We start from the raw sequence: 14,249 nt of genomic DNA on the forward strand, positions 1-14,249 counted from the left end.
TTAAATTATACTAATTTAAGCAGATGCACATGTTTTTGCCCTAGCAATATGGACAAATTCTTAAGAACTGAGCAGCTTGTTCTCATGTGCAAATACATATTGGCAAAAACTTATTTGCTAGTTTCTTGAATTTCTTTAAATCAGCATTCTACAAATGTATAGTTTTACTGAAAGGAAAGCTGAATTGCTTAAACCTTTGAAGACTTAATTATAGGTGGGGTGAAGATACAAGTAGCAGAATTTCCCTTTTCCCTTCAACCTGATGGGCTGCCACTTGTGTTTTTGTACCATTGCAAACTTAATTTAGATGTAATAGTAAGGACTAAAACAAGTTGTGCTTTGTAAAGAGACCAAAGAAAAGAACTGAACAGTCCCTGAGTGAAAACAGTGAGGGGAATCGGCGTGTCTGGCATTGACATAATACTGCGAAATCAATGCTTTGATCAACTATAAAGCATAACAGCTGTGTGAAAGGTTTGCTGTGGTTAGCTGGCATTATCTCTTGTGTAAAGGAAAGTACATTGTAAACCAGTAAAAATTAACTGCCAGAGCACAATGATGTTTTTGTGACTTGGAATTCAGATAAAGTTTTGCTTCTTTTGGCAGAATGATAGAAGGAATTCTGGCCATTTGCATACAGGTGAAGAGAGGCAGCGATGTCCCATGTTTCACAGGGGCCAAGGCACCACAGGTATGCAAAGTGCTTCAGCTCTAAGTGCTGCCTTTAACTTAACTTGGGTTTTTTTGTGGTTTTTTTTAAACCTGGTTAGTTACGAAGTAGAAAGAAATGGTCTTCTTCGGATATGGGCAATACCAGGAAAAGTCATTGGGTGGCAGCAGAGCATTTACCACTTACCATGGCATCCCAACAAAATAAAGGCAGAAAGAACTGTAGTTCTGCGTAATTTTGATATAGGTAACTGGAAATGACATCTCAGAATGGTATCGATGGCGAGAGAGTGCTCTGTGTTTGAGACAGGAGATTCCTCTCCAAAAGTGTGTTTGCCTGTGTGTGTGTATCTGTGTGTGTGTATATATATATATATATATATAAAAAAATATATTTGTGTATAAACATATATATACATGTACAGATAAAAACTACGTCTTTGTGTGGTGTCTGCAGGTTTTAGCTCTATGATAGAGTAGTGAGGAGATTTAATGTGATTACTACAACTACCAGCTCCCAAATTAGATTTCTTATCCCTGACTGTTCAAGCTTGTTCCTAAGATAAATAGCTTGATGCTGGTGTGAACAAAGCTGTGTAATAGTTCTAAATTACTTTTCTGCTGGAATGAATCAAGTGGGTCTGTGAATGTGGCCAGCAATATCCACTTTCATCAAAACTGATAATTTTTATTAGTCATTTCTGGTTCTTTGTAACAAAAGTATGTCCAGCAGGACAGTTAGTAATTATTATCCTTTTAGGAAGGAATTAACCTGTCCATATTTGTTCTACAATGTAAATATTGAGTCTTTTTGGATAATGTGGATGGTGCTTGAAGGACTTCTGAAAATACTGTCCCTTTTTTTGGAATTAGAAACTAAGTGTATTTTGGGTGTGTTCATGTCAGTGAAGAGATAGAGAACTTACTTTTATTTCTTTTATATTTTCCTTTAACATCAGCTGTGGAGAGGGCTGATGCTGTACACCTCACGATGTAGTTCATACAAAAGAATGTGTTATGGCCTTAAGTACCACACAAACTGTATCATGCATACATACAACCATCCATGTTTCCTTTTCATCATACCCGTTATGAAGTTACAACTTTGCTAGCTTTTGCTAAGTTGTTTGTGAGTTGCTGCTATTGTAAGTAAAAATCTTACCTTCTGACTGCCCATTCTGCTATCACCACTGTGGAAACGCTATCAGTCTAATACTTTATGGACAGTATTGCTGCAAATGTGGAAACTCAGATTGAAAGGAATTTAACAGCTTTCTTATTCCCCAGCAAAGTAGCAAAAGAAAGTTAAAAATGGGCAACTGTAGAGAAGTATTCCACCATCAGGTTTTAATTTCTGCTGTGTTTGGAAGGGCCCACTATCATTTCATGCTGGAAGCAATCCTCCAAGAAGTATAGGTTGAACTACACATTTTGCAATGCTATGCTACAGAGCCATATTTTATTTTGAAGATAAGCATACAAGGAGTTTGGGGACAAATGCGTGCATTTAGGGTACTTGAAGGCAGTGTAAGAGCCTGCCCCCATGGACTTTCGACAGGCATCACGGACAGGCTGGCTTGAGAATTGCATGCCCCTGCAATAGGGAGGGACTTCGGGGTCACAGCTCCCACTGAGCACTGATCTGAATGCGAGCTACCAGATCCTTACAGTCCGGACTCCAGGTCTTGTCTTGGTAATGCTGAGTTTTTCTCAACTACACTGATTTCTGTTTGGTTCAGGACTTGGCTGGATTTGGGGGTCCCTGCAGAAGCCAAGGCCCACAACCCATAGAAACAAGGTATTGCCTCTGAAGAAGAGCTGCCCTCTTTGCAAGACCTCCCTGAGCTCAGAATTCAGTGCTTGCTCCTGCATCTCCAGATGTTATTATCTTGTAAGAAACACTTGTAAGAGACACCTTGTAAGAGGCAGCTTTCCCTAGATCCCAGCTCCCTAGGAGCCTTAAACCGTTGTTCACTGATGGCATGTGGCCTCTTCAAGGGCTTTTGGCTCCTGCAGAGCTTAATAAAGCCTATTTTACACCCTGTTTTGAGTACTGTTGGGAACTCTCTGAAGAACAATGTCTCTAAAGTTATATTACTATTTTGCTTGTACATATTACTGCTGGACATAGTTACTAGAAGTTAACCCATCAATTGACAAAGATATCAGGTGTTCCCTACCAAAAAGCTTATAAAATTAGGCAAGAAGTAATGTGTGAAAGGAAATCTGTTCAGTTATAGGAAGGTCTCGTTACTGTTTTCTTTAGTTTTACTCACCCATTCCAAGCAAGAAGACATGGCATGGAGGTGAACTCTGGAAAACCTGAAGCAGGAAACAAACTCCACAACTTTAGTCTTCACCAAGTGCACCTGGACTTGATCCTTTGTGATGAAATCCTACCTCTGTGTGTTTGTGCCTCTGTCTTCAGGAAGCTGAGAGGGCAGGGCATCACAGCAAGCGCAGATGTTTCAGGTGATCTCAACTGTCATGGTAACAGAGAGGGGAGGCATTCTTGGAGGCATCAACACTGATCTGGTAGGTTAAAGTGAACACATTGCTCTCAGTAACGACATAATGTACTCTCTGTGAGCAATGTAAGCTACTATGCCACTTAGGGAACAATTAGGGAGTAGATGTTACAGCCAAGGGAGCTGCCTAGTGGAAGGCACAAAACAGAGAATGGGGAAAGATGGCAAAGATGGTATAATGGCAGCGAGACTTTGTTTCTTGTATTTGGACCAGGTGTCGTAAGGTTACTACATTAGATGATCTTGTTTGTTGGATCTGCAGTGATTTAACTGTAGTGAATTCAGGACATCTCTGCCATTTTCTCTTATCAGCTTAAGTAATTCCCTTGTTAATTTTCACATCCATAGAGCTCTCTGCTTATTTGTATTTGCCTATACAGGGGGAAAATGTTCCCTCATGCAGTGTTTCATTATTTACTTTCATGCTTTCTGTTAACTTTTGCAGAACGTTAAGGTGTAGACTGGAGATGACAGGAATTATAGTACCGAAGGTCAAGTGTACAAACTCTTATGATACCTCTCTTTGGCACTAATGTGCATACTAGGAATGCAGTCATCAGTGAGAATGTGATGGTAGAAACAACACTTGAGCTTTTTATCTGTAGAGAATTTATTTGAAGCCACTTCGGGATTATGTCAGCCTGTGGTGATTAAGAGAATTAGTGTTAGAAAATGAAGGTGACTGATGGGAGTGCTGTCAATTTTTTGTTTGTAGTACATGTAGCAGAATTTTCTTCTTTTCTTTTGGTCAAAGACACTGGTTGAGAAAAGAGGCTGATACTGGAAAAACTTATAAGGTTATTTTAGAAGTTCATTATAACTGTTCTAGTACTGACGTTTCATGTTCTTTTCAAGACTGTTTGCTGCTTTTGTCTCTTTGAGGAGTCAGCTCTCAATCTAAATTATGTAACCCTAAGTTATTTAATAGTTTTTTTGAACAAATTGCCTCTGGCTTTCATTTTCTTTGCATTCGGGGATTTGTCAACCTGATTGCAGAAAAAACACAGTGCCTATTGTCCTGTACCTATTTTACATGCTGACAATGGAAAACCTTTTTTTCCCACAAGTTTGCAATGACATTCTCATCTTCTCTAGGGGTTACTTCAAGAGGATAACCACCATTTCCTCCCAGTTAAGCTTTCCTGCGTCAAAGATGTTTGATTGTTTCCAGTGGGTGGAAAAAGGTAGTTCGCAGGCTGATAATTGCATGTGTACCTCTGCAGGCTGTTGTGAAGGATGCTATCTTAGGGCAAATCTCTAGGAGACAAAAACGTCATGTTAACAACATAGCATGAAGATCTGCAAGACAGGCACTGACTGGTGTGTAGAGTCCCTACAGCCTCAGTGACTGCAACCAAAGGTCAGACCTGCTAGTAATGCTAGCAGGAATTCCTGAAGGTTCCCTTGGATCTGCCTTGGATTCAGCGAAAGTGCATCCAAACCTCACACATTTAAAAGGGCAATTTTTAGGCTCAGTGACTTGCCTATTTTAATGAAAGCTCGTTTTAGCTAGAAAGATTCAGACTCTGTAATTAGGAAAGACTCTAAACAAATTCTTGAGCAAACAAAGGGGAAAGAAGGTACTGTCATTTTGAAGAAGGGCAACCTAAGTCATTAAAGCATTCGTGTATTTTTGGGGCACTTTGAGGTGAAATGCAATTACTCTGAAGTGACAGCTCTGTAGACAGGAAAGCAATGTACGTGTGACTGTATGAGCACTAGTGGCATCTGACAGTTTGAGGTGCCCTGGTGTCCTAGTGTGTATACTGTCCTCATGGCACAAGTGATTTCCCAGGAAAATTGAAGTGTAAAAATTGTACAGTAATTCACTTGAATCTACACTGAGTATGAGCTATAATGTTGACAGGTAGCAGCACAGTTATCTCTGCATGTGGTAAATAGCTGTCAATAATCCATGTGGTTGCATTAATACCATGAATTCTTCTGTAATATGGTCTAGGATGTTTGAGATAAATTCTGATCATAGATGCCCAAAGAAGCGTCTGTGCTTCTTTTTCTTCAGCATTTTGAATGTTCTTGTTTAAGTCCCGACTCGTTACCCTCATTCGGTGGTAAACTGGTGGCCCAATTACAAATCGGGGTTTTATGCCTCTTTTCCAGTGTACCACAGACCTTTGGAAGTTCACGTGGTCTTATGTAAAAGAAAATTAATGATTATGTATTATTCTTAAAATAATGTTTCCATCATTTTGTCCGTTTCCTCTCCTTTAATTCATCAGCAGAGGGCTGAAGGATTTAGCACCTACTGAATTTAGCTTAAATTCACGGATGAACTACTCAAACTCCTCTCCTGAATGAACGGTTCCTGCCAGGTTTTGACCATAGATCTAAAACACGCTGTGCTTTCTGAGTGCATGATGTATGCTGCATACAATAATAAGCTATGAGGTACATCCTCTCCATATCTGAGTAATGTTCACAGCAAAAACTTCAGATGTCCCTTTTCAAGCAGTATGGCATTTTGAAGCATTATTGTTTTACTTCAGAGCTGCCAAGTGGATGCCTTTGTGGAATGTGCAGTTTTAAGCTTTTTAGATCTGCCTGATAGTTTCTGGTCTGTGTGAGGGAGATGATTAGATAAGGTGGCTGTAATGGTCCATCTTGATCTGAAACTGATGTCTCTTTCTACAGCAGCCTTAGCTGACTGCTCAGTGCACGCTCAGGGAAGTTCCTCTACTCTCCTTGTTGCATGCCCTACTGAGTTGGGTTAAAAACAGGACATTATATTCTGAGAATGTAGCCACAGGTGGAAACTTGAGCTTCATGGGAAAGAAAACAGATCCTTTTGACATCACAGAATGGGTTAGTCCTTGCAATAACCCAATATGTTTTTCCCAACTAGAAGGCTGGGATTCCGAGTTCGTGCTTTCTTAAGAGTGGTAGAAATTCATCTGCTACTCTGCAGAATTTGTGGTTAAGTTGCTTTTGAGCTGTTCTGCAGAAGAAGGAATTATTTCTTGATTCGAAGTTCACTGAAGAGTCTGAAAGATTTCCCCTGGTTTCAGTGGCCTTTGGTGAGACATGTGATGTATTATGAAAACAGCAGAGAATGTCACTGTGGGTTTTTTTGACCCTAAAAGCAGATTGGCAATATACCTATAGCCTAGCTTTTCATATTTTCCAAGTGCTTTGCCACTAAGAAAATGAAGTAAATCATTGCTATAAAATTATCAGTAAAACATACTTAGATGCTGAACATGTTCAGAAACAGTTTTTAAAATGGTTTTCAGGGTGCGGTCTCTCATAGGACAGTTTTTACAAATTGAATGTTTTCCTAATTTTATTCAGGCAGTTAATGAAGAGAAAGGAGTGATTGTGAACAGGTATGAATTACTCGTAAGTACCCTGAAAAGAGAAATGAACAAGACTTGAATAAAAACAAATTCGCCACCATGATTTAATATTACAGGAATGCCTAGAGTGAAAGTGTGATTACATTTCATGGTATAAAATTTGTTTGAAATAATAAATATTTTTTCAAAAGAGAGATTTAGGTTCTGTAATGTTTGACATGTTTGTTACGTGCTTTCTGGGGCTCCTTTTGCAAAGATGGATAAATATGATTGATATCACTCGAGAGCATTTACCTAGGGCAAAGGCAGCTTCTTTTTATTCTCAGCTTCTTATGGTAGTGACTAGAGGCTGGTTAAGAGCAGAGCTGTGTTGTATTAGTACACAGAACAGTAAATAATCCCTGTCCTAAAGAAACTGTAACCTAAAAAGGCAGCATGAGGAAAGGGATATACAGAGAAGTAATGATATAATAAAATTAATATCAATTTCAGTGGTTTTTTTTCTTTTTTGAGATAAGGTGTCTTCTGGGGGAAACTAAGTGGATTGGTGAAGGAAGGGAGCTGGCTGAACCTGCACAGGAGGTAAAGGATGATGGAATGAAGCTGAGGTGAAAAAGCTGAGAAAGGGGGGGGGAAAGGTGGCTCTGAACTTGGGTGGACAATGCTGACTCAGAGCCTCTGAATGATCTCTGACTGGGGACCATTTTTCTTTCTGTTGAGAAGCATAGGGTGTTTTTATATATATATTTACATGTATGTATGCACAAATGTGCTCGATAGCAGACATCTGTCTGCATGTACTTTAACCTAGTGGTTTCTCAGGAAGCATATCTGTATGAATGTTTAGCAACATTCTTATCATTGTACTAGCTTTTTATTGTTGTCTTGGGAAAAGCATGAAAGACAGAATATCCAAGAAACATACTTTTTAAAACCTGGCTTCCCATAGCGTACAGTGCCTCCTCACTGCTTCCTGTGTTACGGGCACAAGGTGAGATACTGCCCCAATGGTAGCAATGGCAAAACTCCGGCATGGTCAGTGGTGGAATATCTCATGGTTTGAGGAGAAGTCCTGACTTGGTGTAAGACAATGGAATATTTTATGGCAATGGTTTTGACACACAGGTTATAAAGCCGTATCAGTTTTTCTGTATGTCATGGAGTTCAGCAACAGCTATGGTTTCTGAGATCCCCCAATCCTTTTTAAAGGGCTATACGTTTTGTGTCTCTCCTCAGAGTCATGTTATTTCCTGGACAAGGTTTACCATTCAGAAATACATTTGGGGTGTAAGGGTTCATGTTTTCAGTGGCTCAAAAGTGTTATAGTCTAACCTCAAAATTTTGATTAGTCTCTTCCTCATTCATTGATGGGGAAAAAGAATAGGTAAGCTGGGAACTTTGCTTGAGTTTCAAAAACCAAAGTACACAAGGGCCTATTCTCTTTGCAGTAAGCATCTCTGCCTAAGTGCTCAGAAAAAAGTGAGGGCATGAAACACTAGATATTTTTTCTGCAGATTGGAGATGAGTTTGGAGTTATTTTTTCATTTAGCCAGGCAAGTTGATTATCGTTAATAATGCTACCTCTAATGTTTCATTGTAATCTTATTTTAAGGAAACATTTGAGCATTAAGCATTTTTCCCACAGCAATGAAACAATGTACCTTTCCCTGCCAAAGATCATTCACATATATCCTCCTCATTCCTGTAGCTAGAAGGTGAAGTTTGGAATTTTTCCAGTAGCGCAGGTGCCAATTTACCATCACTGATCATTATCAGGAGTCATTTGACTGGGGTGTCTGATGTATAGCAACGCATGTTCTTGGCTGTGTGCGATATATTAGCTGTGTCAGGTCTTAGGGTCCTGCTTGTACTGGTTTATGGAAGGCTGCACTTCATAACTGATTGTGGTTTGCTGAGAGATAGCTCCTATGATATAATTCAGTTGTAGTGCACTGATTAGTTGAGGGGTGTGTGCATGTCTGATGTGGGGGGAAGAGTTTGCTTGACCCACGCTATAAACGGAATACCTAATCCAATTCCTTGGCACTCAGTGGAAGTTCAGCTATTGAATTCAATGAGGGGAGGTAAATGCCCAGTGTTCTTCTGACTTAACATTCAACTCTGTGTCCCCAAAATGTTACACTATTTGTTAAGAAAGGTATTATGAGATTGTGTGAGTTACTTGCATTTGATATAATCCTCAGTTAAGTAGAAAGAGAGGAAAAAAAAAAAGGAAAACAAAGTCTGTTGGAAGCTCTTACGTCAGTTGAAAAGAAATCAGATTTTTGTCATGTGAAGGTACCTCAGTATTTAGTACCATAGAGTTTACCAGTAAGTGAGATTGCAAGAACTTGTCACATTATGATAATACACAAGATGCTGTAAATGCTCTGGCTGCCTGTTTGAGTTAATTTCTAAAACCAAGATCTCATCACTGGTGATATTTTGGGGTTTTCTTCTGTGGCAACTGAGAACTTAGACTCAGCATCATGCTTTGCATCAATGCCTTGTTTCAGCAGCGTAGCTAGTAAGCTAAGATACAAAACCAAAAGGAATTTTAAAATTTCAGTTGAACTTAGAATTTTATGATCTTTCTATTTTGATTTAGTGATGCTAGTTTCGTTTTGAGTTTTTCAGTTCTGCATTATTAGGATTACATATACCATGTGAGAATTTGTTTAAAGATCATTTTTATTGGAAGTAAAATAAAAACTGGAAATATTTCTGTTATTCTAAGGCTTTATAACAGCTTGTTTGTACAAAGTCTAAATTTGGAGCCAGATTTGACTTGTCCTTTAAAACAATAATAGCCTCAGAACACTGCTAATAAATGCTGGAGGATTTGTCAGTGCTCAAACAAGTTTGAAGGTATTTGAATTGTTTGCCAGACTTAGCCTTTACACTGATGGAGTTTGGGCTAGAATGTATGGGTTTGCATTGTACTTTCTTAAATAGCTGATCATTTAGTATTAGCTGCATAACAGCTATCTTTATTGTTCATGGCTGTGCACACTTTTTTAACATTTCCATCATCTATTAATCATTTGTTAACCCTTTATAAACCATTTATAAATGTACCCAGAATAAAAAAAGTGTGACCATTCAGTTTTTTCCTCAAGTTTAATATTAAAGGCAAGTCCAAGGTCAAGATGGGCACAGGGAGGCTTTAGGGAGCTGGTGTTTATATTTTGGCCAGTCAGCTGAGGAACCACGTGGAACTAAAATTAGTAAAATGTGTGCAGTGAAGGAAGTTCACACGGTGTAATACGCTGTGGGCAGTATTAGCGTTGATTTACCCAATCTGTTAATGGTGTGGTCTGTCTAGACCTTTGGAACATTCCTTAGCTCCTTATTTAATGTAGGAGGAATCATTTCTGAAATTAGCATATAAATTGTCCAGAGTCAGCAGCCCTTTAAAACAGTGTTCTACCCTTGTGTCATGGCACAATAACTGTTCTAAAAAAAATAAATTTCCTAATCAGGCATGTTCTTACGAAGAAGCTCTCTGCTTTCGATTGCATGCTGCAAAAGTGCATAAACCTGAGAAAATTAATTAAGTTTAAAATGGGGAAATGGTCAGGATTTGATTTAGGTAAGTTTTATTTATTTAGTCATGTTAATAAGGGGAAGTGTATTATGATAAGGAAACATCTGGCAAGGTCTATTCATGTAGAAGGTTTACGTATGTGTAATTGAAACTGGAGGCTTTTCTGACTTTGACGTTGGTTTTTTTTTTTCTTTCCTTGGTCTTCCACATAACTTGTATATAAGCCATGCTGTATGGTGCATTCATTCCAGGGCTCAGTCCAACTGAGACTCGTATGAGAACAAATCTGCTCCTGGTACCAAACACCAGGGTGCTGCAGAAAGGAGGTGCAAGGAACCTGTCGGAGGCAAGTCCTCCTCCCTGGCTGTTGTTCTTTTGTTGGCTCTTCTGAAGTCCTGTATTTACTTCTTCCCACTTTAGTTGCCAAAAGTAACGTATGGTGCCCTGTTCTTACATTATCTTCCCTTGGATATGATAATCTAACGCATTCAGGTTGTGAATTTGTGCAGGAATTGCGAACTTGCTTTTTAGAAAGAGCAGATTTATACACAGAGACAGAAAATAAATGACAATACGGTGTGGTAGGTTTATTTGGCATGAATCTGAGATGACCGCACTGAGCAGTGAAGCCAATAAAATCTTTGTACTACAAAATCATGTGTTCTGAACATGCCATGTACTTTACAGAAAAACTATTCCAGGAATGTTGCTAGAGAGTTTTATATGTTTATTTGGTACTTATTTTTCGTCTCCTTTGCTCCAAAAGCCAGGTGCTTTAATCACAATGAAATCAATTGCCCAGGTCACAGAGAAAAAGAAATGGAAAATCATGTAATTACAGAAACTCCTAAAAATGATCTAAACCAACATTTTTATATGTAACTGAATAACAGTTTTAAGTTGGGATATTTCCTTACCTCCCAAGGGTTAAATACTGAATTTGTTACTGAAAATGCCTTATTAAAAAGCTTTTTCTATTCCAGAAAGTTTTGGCTTGTGGCCAGGAAAGCCTCCGAGATGCTAGATCTTAAATTTGTCATAGTCCCAGTGTCCATCCTGTATGTCACCCTAGTGTTGTGAAGAAAGCATGCGTTTCTGAGGAGGGGGGGAGAGAACTTTTTTTCCTAATAAATAGTGCAGAACTGTTCAAGAAGGAAAAAAAACCTCAACAAAACAAAGCCAAAGCCAGCTCCCTCAAAACAAAATAAGTTGCTTACCTGATGCTAGAGTAGGGCATGAGTAATTTTGCAAACGCTTTATTGTGTCTTCTGTTCAAGTACCTTTATTTTATACATGGGCAATCCCATTGACCTTCTGATTGTGATGTCATGCTTAAGCTTGTTTTACTTTTAGTATGAGGATCTCAAAACAGTAGCAATTTGGGGGGGTGGTTTGGTTGTTTTTTTTTTTTTTTTTTAAACTTAAACTCAGATGGCTAAATGTAGGAATACTGATAGATGCAAAATTACGTGCAGCGAGTAGGGTTTGTGTTCTGTGCTAGTGCTCTGCCTGGCGCAGGGAGGCCTTGGCCGGTGTCTGTGGGCCCTAAGCTTGATGCAAAACAAAAATCATGGTAACAACGTGACAGGCAAACGGTATGGCTTGAAGTAGAACACAGGAGTCCTGGCTTTTATTTACACGTTCCAGCTGGGGTGAAATGGGTACACCGAGCCTTCCCGCTAGAGTGAGCGATAGCAGTTATTTTGTGACCGTGAGCTTAGCAACCGAAGACTTGCATTTATTTCACAGGCTTTAGAGAGTGTCTGATCCAAAGATAACCGTGTTCAAAAGTGTCAGAATGTACTGGATGAATCAGTGCAGGCCATTGTTCATGCAAACATGAGGTGGATTGTAGTGCTTTCAGACAGGCACAGATTTGGAGAGGTGCTGTGCAAAGTCTCAACACGCTTTTTGTACGCCTACTGCACCTCTGCCGCAGCGCTCCTGGGCCCCGCTGCTAAGTTTGGGATGGTAGTTGTGATTTTTGACAAGTAACTCTGAGGGACTAGACTTGGGACTATTTCACTAGGTTTGCGGCCCAAGTCAGACCCAATCCTGTGACATGAAAACTTTCTGCATTCGCTACAAGGATACATGGTGTTTGTGGGGTACAGGGTTATATTCTTACAGTGTGCATGTTGTAAAAGCTATACTTTTTTGAGTTGTCCCCAGTGGAGAAAGGGCTTTGAATTTCCTTATCTGTGTCCCTCTCTGATATTTTGTGGCTTGTGGTCAGTGATCTATGCTTGGTTTTATGTTTTCTTTTTAAAATATTTCTGCTTCTGCGGCACTTTAAGTGTTTGAAGGGTTTTCCCCCCCTCCCTTATTACTCAATTTAATTGGAATTATGGTGCCTATCAAAAAGTATTACTGCAAGGTGACCTGGAAATAATAATTTTCTTTCATCTGTACCAAACATTTGTAGATCGTTAAAATGTCACAAATAAAAAAGTCTTATTCACAAAGAAATGGCTTTATATGAGCACAGTAAAATATGAGATTTCATTATATACAAAAAGGCTATGTTTTGTATTCCTGGTTCACAAAGCAAACCTCCAACACATGTGGAATGCATGGCAGGATGTAGGACCCTCTAAGGGCTGTATACAGATATGTGAAGGGGAAGAGGAGGGGGGTGGAAAAAGCACTTGTGGGTCTGAGGAAACGACCCCTTTCAGTAACAAATGGAGCATGTGCTCTGGGTCTCTGGGAGGATTTGTGCGGGGATCTTGCTCTCCATGTGTGCGCATTCCTCTGAATCAGACAGGTGTTAAAGTGAAATGGTGCCCAGAGGACGCAGCACCCTCCTATGCTATCAGCAGCCTAACCACATGACGGATCCAAAAGCAGCCAAGCACAACTGCTGAGGGGTTTGCCAAGGGGTTAGATGCCAAATGCGGAGAGAGAGTATCCTTGCCAGCTTGGCACCTTTAGACCATGTGGCTGCTGCTGGCATGGAGTTGTCATTGTAATGTGCTGGGGAGAACAGAACCAGAAACTGTCTTAATAGTTCCTTGTGAATTAAGATCTCTTATTGTTGTGAATATAAAATATTAATTACCTTACAAATGCGTCTGAGAGGCTGTGCGTGGCTTTGGCATCTGTACAGACTTGCAGTGGCGAAATCGGAGGATTGCCTCCTGGCAGTTGAATTTATTTATGCTCCCCCCCCACCATCACACTGGAAATAAGAGGAGAACTATTTGAAAAAAATTGACGTCTGGGGAAAGACGTTCGTTGGCTTCTGGGATTTGGATCAGTCCCTGAGCTCGTGCCTTAGGAGTGGATTTAACCAATGCTGTAATCTTTTGGCACCTGTTGCAGTTTTTGGCAGTGGCACAGGACAGCTTTGATTGCACTGTGACTGGAGTAGCCAGCATATGTCTAATGCCCATCCCAGAAAGAATTATTTTAGTGCCCTTAATGCCTTTCCTATTGTTTTTCTTCCGCTTTCTCTTATTCATCAAGCTGCTGTTAGTAGTTATCATTACATATAGGCAAGGACCTAGTAGCATCTTCAAAGTAAACAAATCAAGGATAAAGCAAGTGGAAAACAGGAACTGGGAGAGTTCTGTATTACCAGATTCTAGCTGCTTTTTGCATTTGATTTTGAATTGTTTGTCTGGCCCTGGATCTTTAAGAAGTGTGGTAAGCAAAGGACTCTGTGCAAAATGATACATGCGCTAGTCTCTGAGATGTAATCAGAAAAGGAGTATTTGGGTTTATAAATACGTTAATTGAAATAACCAAGTATGTATCCTCAAGAAAAGAATTCAGTGGACCCATTAAAGGAAGTCTCTGCCTACATGTCTCTGTACTGATTGTACATCTGTAAATGGCGGCCATCCAGCAAAGCTCTTAAGTGCGTGCTTAACTCTCAGCACAGCTTGGCTACAGCAGTGTTGCTAACTTTGGCATGTGAGCTTTTATGCGTTTGGGGCATTCGCATGCCTAGTGTGAAGCACATGCTTGTGTGCCCTTCTGGATAACTAACTCTTTCTTGTGTCCTACAGGCCTGTAGCCAGGAGTACGAGTCCGGTTTCCACCTCGGTTTCCTGCTCCTGTAGAAGGTATTGAAGATGACAATAGGGCTGCACATCATCTACAGTTCTGAAGTTTTTACCCTTTATTTGAACATCACTGAAATAAAGGTACAAACCCCTGAATAATGTTATGAAGCTTACCAATGAT

At 39.7% G+C, this 14,249-nt stretch overlaps 1 protein-coding gene across 1 annotated transcript in view; it reads left to right on the forward strand.

Annotated features, from left to right (window-relative positions):
- The window catches only part of SMIM38 (small integral membrane protein 38), a 34,659-nt gene continuing 20,410 nt past the window's right edge, over positions 1-14,249 (forward strand). The window contains exons 1-2 of the mRNA XM_069804108.1: positions 1-691; positions 14,072-14,209. The gene's annotated coding sequence lies outside the window, so the exon portion shown is untranslated. The remainder of the gene's footprint in view (positions 692-14,071; positions 14,210-14,249) is intronic.

The sequence above is a fragment of the Haliaeetus albicilla genome, chromosome 16 (genome assembly GCF_947461875.1).
Source record: "Haliaeetus albicilla chromosome 16, bHalAlb1.1, whole genome shotgun sequence".
Lineage (NCBI taxonomy): Eukaryota > Metazoa > Chordata > Aves > Accipitriformes > Accipitridae > Haliaeetus > Haliaeetus albicilla.